Consider the following 5,467-nt stretch of genomic DNA (forward strand, 5'->3'; position numbering starts at 1 on the left):
CCTTATTATAACCAAACCACACCAATGGGTGTGGTCTCGAGTAAAATCTACCCAGGCATTGCCCGGGCTAGCCCGGGCCTAGATCCACCTATGATCGACCATAATCATTTGCAGTCAAATATAACATGGAATAGCTATTGCAAACTTGTTGAAATTGGCTATAGCTATTGCAGATGCAGAGCTCTACCCCTCAGAAAAAAATTGGGTTTCTACTCAAATGTTTAAACTTTTTATGGTACTTTGAATTTAAGTGTCCTTATACTACCTCTATCCGTAAACTACCTACGTTACTCTATATTTAGCACCAGGAGGTCTATTATTGTTGTTAGCATTATTATTGCCGGTTGTTGTTGCCACTATACATTAATTACATTTGTATACACGGTTGTTCATGTATTTATACCAATTTATGATAAACAGTATACACAATAGTTGAAACTATCTAGACGATTAACAAAGATAATTACAATTAACATCAATTTTTTACATTAATATAAAAATTATTTGACAATGAAAGTTGTTTCACTTCATACTAGACATTAGTGTTGTTTTTGTATGAACATTTGTTTTGGTTATAGTTTTAGTTATAGTTCGAACGGTCACTTTTCTTTTAGTTTAGTATTAGTTTTAGTTTAATTCTTCAATCCTTTTTAGTTTTAGTTTTAGTTTGAAACTTGAATGTTTGAGTTTTAGTTTAGTTTCAGACTTTGATTTTCTTTTAGTTTTAGTTTAGTACAATGTGGTAACCATGCCGGGTAAACCAGGTGCATATAACATATGCATGCATGACCTGTAATTAACTAAAAGATATTTTGGTTTATAACATGTAATTGTATTAGTTATAGTTTTTTTTTGGAAACATCATTGACTTTTGGTTATAGTTTTAGTTTAGTTCTTTTACTCTGTTTAACTTTTAATTTTAGTTGTAGTTTTAGTTTAAACCTCCAATGACGTCTAGTTTTAGTTTTAGTTTACTAAAAGTTAAATGGCTTACTAAAAGTACTTTCAGTTTTAGTTATAGTAAACCAAAACAACACTACTAAACGTGACTATTAACACTACATGATGCTTAACTATTCCAGCACACTTATGATTCTTGGAGTGATTCATACATGTCAATAAAGACTAATCCTGTAGTTTTAAGAAGAGAAAAGATGGTCATAATCATCCACACTCCAGCTGCAACATGACAACTTCAGTGAGTTATTCCACCGTAAGTTGTCCTGATGGACTGAGACTAACTCTGATGATAGACATTAGTCATAGGACTCAGGTAAATACACTTCTGTCTTGATAGCAATGGAGAGGCAAGCGCCCTGGCTCCTGAAAGCAAAATTTTGAAAAACGGCAATTGCCCATGGGCCCGGTGAGAATATTCCTATAATAAAATGCTATAAAAGCCAAAACAGCAACTAATAAGCTTACAAAATAGATAAATAGAGTATATTGAAACAAAAAGACAGCTAAAAGTGGTTCTCAAAGCTAGAGTGGCTGGATAAAAGAGAAGATTGTTTAGCCTGTCTTTCCTCAGTACCAAAGCGTCTAGAGACAGGAATGGATCCAATTAGTTATGTGGGTGGTTTTATATCTGTAATACGCATGCACATTACTCCCTCATGAACAAAAATCACAAAATGGCTGCCACCAACTGAGTGTTTTTCATATTTCTAGTGCTGTCTTCGTGGTTCCAGGCCATTTTGCTAGTTGTTTGCATGAGTTGGATCACTGATTAGACTAATAGAACCTTGCACTAGGTAATTTATTCTCAGACTGCTATAAATTATGCCTTTTTATATACTGTGATAGTCTCGCCCCGCCCCTTCACGAAAGATGGAAGGGTCTGGTGACACTGCTATTGAAATCGTTGCAGTCTGGAATGCAATTAATAGCAAAGAACACATGACTGATACTCCCACGTCATGTGACACACGCGTGTAACCACGTGTTACAATGATCATTATAATAGACGTATGGCCTCTGCTAAGCCTACTTGTATCTGTATTTTGTGCCGTTCTTGTATAAAGCCAGGAGCCAGATGTTATATCAAAGGGAAAGAGGATATAATTACAAATGTCACATCTTTGGTCGAAACATTGCTCATTGACATTAGAGGCTAGCTTGGAACTGAAGAAGATAATTGAAAATGCAGCTGTATGCGGAGGAAAGTGTCTTGGGACGTTGAACAGGCTTGTAAAGTTGCGTAAAGATTTGAAAGAAATGGGTGAATACTAATAGAAGTGAGATGAATACTAATACTGGATCTTTTGGCCTCCATTTTATTACTCTGTCTTGTGACAATCACATGATTTTGGTCACAACACGTGGCTTGAGGAATCTGATTGGGACGCACACATTCCTGCATAGTGTATAAATTTTGAATAGCAGTGTCACCAGACCGTTCCATATTTCGCGAAGGGGCGGGGCGAGACTAATACTGTGACTATTGTAATCATCTATATATATATATAGAATGTATCTTCTAATTATTCTTGTGTGAGGAAATGGGCTTTTTAGTCTTTCCTGGGTTATCATTTGTTCCTTCCACCACAATTACTCATTTCAGAACTGTAAGTAATATGTCTGTCAATTTAAGCCTCATTATGGGGAATATGAGGGATTTAATAGGAGGTTCATCACTCTGAGAATGCACCAGGGTAGGGATTTTTCTCCAACAAGCCTATAGGAAGACTTCGCTAGTTTGACCAAGTTGCGTTTCAAAAATGCTAAGTTTACCCAGCAGAGCTGAGTTCAGTAGCAGTTGAGTGGTTGTTTAACGTTCCTTAAATTTAGTAGGGGATTTGACTGAAGGGAACGGCCCCAGAGGTAGTGATTTAATTAATTAATTAATTTGAAACCCCAACTATGCCCCATTATGACCTGTACTGGGATAGTGGAGCTTGATATTGATAAGTACACGATAAATTTATTGTAAATGTCTGCTATTTTATATATTTATTTTTTATAGGCATTTTATACCTTGCCAGCGAATTGGATCACAAGAGGTTGCTCATGAGTTTTTGCTTACATGTGTAGTAGGAGACTAGGAGCTCAAGTAGGTACAAGGTTGAGCTGTAAGCTGTGTATAATTATAGACTACTAGCAGTAAAAATTGATTACATAGGAAGATTATTAGAAATTTTTACGGTTGTAAGGTGTGGTTTAGGATGAAATAATTCAGCTGCCATTTTGGTTGACAACTTTTAATGGAGAACAAACGGGCTGGCATGAAAACAAACCTGTATTGAGAATTCTGGGGCAAATTGGACCACATCTTTTGGAGAAGCTTAAAGGCAGATCTTTTTTTTATAACAAGCATATTTTAGCTTTTAATAGAGCTACAGCAGGTAAGTGAGGCATTTTCTTCTTGCATTCATTGCCGACTTCCTTAACAAACTTGCCAACAAAAATGGCAGCAAATTATGACATGTGGGCAGATACCGTATATAAAATTAATGAAATTCATTTCCAGTTCTCACTTCCAGTGGTCTATAATTAGTTTTTAAGTCAGTATAATTTTTAAATTCGTAAATTTTTTATTCATGCATTAAATAATGCAAGCAATGACATATTCCACTTTTACAGTACTTCTGACTATTAAAGCCGTTAGTTTTGTAGTTTTGAATTTACATGTATGCTATTTTTATGATAATTAGAATGTCACAAAAAGCTATCAGTATTGTTCATGGTGGTGGACGAAACTCTGGATGCTATATTTGGAGATGTTGGCACTTAATAGAATAATTATTCATGAAACGATTTATTTTATTATGCTACTAATGTTTAGAATTGTACCTAAAAATTTCTTTAATTGTAGCTAGAAATTTCTGTCGCCCAAAATTTCTGTGAATTTGCAGATTTTATTTTAGCAAAATCACCATGCCTTTCAATGTGTACTGATTTTAAAGGATTAAATTTTCACAGTTTTCGAAATCTGCATAATTAGCAGAAATTTTGGGCCACAGAAATATTTAGCTCCATGTGTATGGCATTTGCAATGAAAGGTTTATTTTTAACTTTTTATCTCTGTTAAACAGATAACATTTCCCCAAGACTAGATATATTATCAACTCTTTAATTCCCTTGGCACTACTTAATGTGACACCAGTATATTTCCAGGTCAGTAAAAAATATTATTGCTGTATAAATTTGTTTTCGTTATCTGTAGAATGACATTCCTGTCAAATTATTTTTAGAGATGAAAATAGGCTACAAAGTTCTTTTGTAAACATTAATGCAAAGTACATGTACTTTTTACATTTATTATTAATATTGCTTATTCCTTGTAGACTCAACAGAGTAACCTGAAATCAAATGTGTGGCTAAACAAGCATTTATTCATGTTTGAACTGTTTTTTTACATTTTTGTTTGAGTTATGAACATGATAAATTGAAGTACAATTTAGTCAGTACTGCGCATGCGCAGATTGCACCTAGTCTCACGTAGCCAGACCACACCCTCCGTGCCTACGGGTGAGTCTGGCAAATCATAGATACTACATACACACATGGATATGAAACAGGATGCGCTCGATCCTTGGCACCGGAAGTGATGTATTGTGACGTTTACACTACACGTGTATAAGCATGGCACAAGCAAAATAGTGAAGAAATCCAGTTGAATTACTTACTAAAGCTCAGGTCTACGACTATATAAAAGTTGCAATCGATATTCTAGTTCTAAAAAGTGAAGATCTACTATTACAAGAAAGAATGCACTGTGCTAAGTACCAAAAAATTATTATTTAAATTATTATCATTATAATGATTATTCTATTCTTCAGTGACCCAATAGATTGATTATTATTATGAGTCCTTCAACAAATTTTAACTATAAAAATAGCAATAAAAACATTGACAACAATTATTATAAGCCGCACTTACTGTATCACCATACAGTACATACTGTAATGTACATCACCTCTATCTTGATAGTTCTCTGTGGTAGCATAAATATAAAGCTTTACAATCATGTAACAATGTCTCATCAATGCCACTGAAATCCTGCTTGTGTTTCTTGGTAAATAACCTATTCTTTCACTATTCAGTTCTCACTAAAAATTAAACCACACCCTTTGAAACACTTGCAAAAAATATATAGTCAACCGGGGCTATTCCGACATGTTTGGTGGCTAAGTAGTTCATTAATTATTCATAGCATTATTACCACCCTCCTGCTCAACTTACCAATTTTTTGACTCCATTTTAAAAACTTTCTATCTATTTGGGAACTTATCTTCAAATTTTGTAACATTTTTATTCATTTTTGCTATTTTTAAAACATTTTTTGAATGTCACGTGTCACGGGGCTATTCCGATACAGCTGGGGCTATTTCGACATAGACGTATACGGCGATATACGGTGAAAATTACGGCGAAAAGCTTAGTTTACGGATTAAACTTTGAAATGGTGACATAGTAAACAAAGTGATTAAATGCTGGATAACTTGGATTATATGAATGGAACTAC

The 5,467-nt window shown here is 34.3% G+C and overlaps 1 long non-coding RNA gene across 3 annotated transcripts; it reads left to right on the forward strand.

Annotated features, from left to right (window-relative positions):
- The first annotated feature begins 1,530 nt into the window (after positions 1-1,530).
- LOC109584764 (uncharacterized) lies at positions 1,531-4,395 on the forward strand. 3 transcript variants are annotated; one of them, XR_002186179.1, is made up of 7 exons: positions 1,531-1,754; positions 2,470-2,567; positions 2,966-3,052; positions 3,654-3,721; positions 4,035-4,116; positions 4,166-4,213; positions 4,287-4,395. It is a non-coding gene; the product is annotated as an uncharacterized LOC109584764 (long non-coding RNA). The 3 variants fall into 3 exon arrangements; XR_002186190.1 differs by lacking the exon at positions 3,654-3,721 and having other exon boundaries at positions 1,533-1,754; XR_002186172.1 differs by lacking the exons at positions 1,531-1,754; positions 2,470-2,567; positions 2,966-3,052; positions 3,654-3,721; positions 4,035-4,116 and having other exon boundaries at positions 4,211-4,238; positions 4,287-4,383.
- Positions 4,396-5,467: the final 1,072 nt, after the last annotated feature.

This window comes from Amphimedon queenslandica, unplaced genomic scaffold (genome assembly GCF_000090795.2).
Source record: "Amphimedon queenslandica unplaced genomic scaffold, v1.1 AMPQUscaffold_13522, whole genome shotgun sequence".
NCBI lineage: Eukaryota > Metazoa > Porifera > Demospongiae > Haplosclerida > Niphatidae > Amphimedon > Amphimedon queenslandica.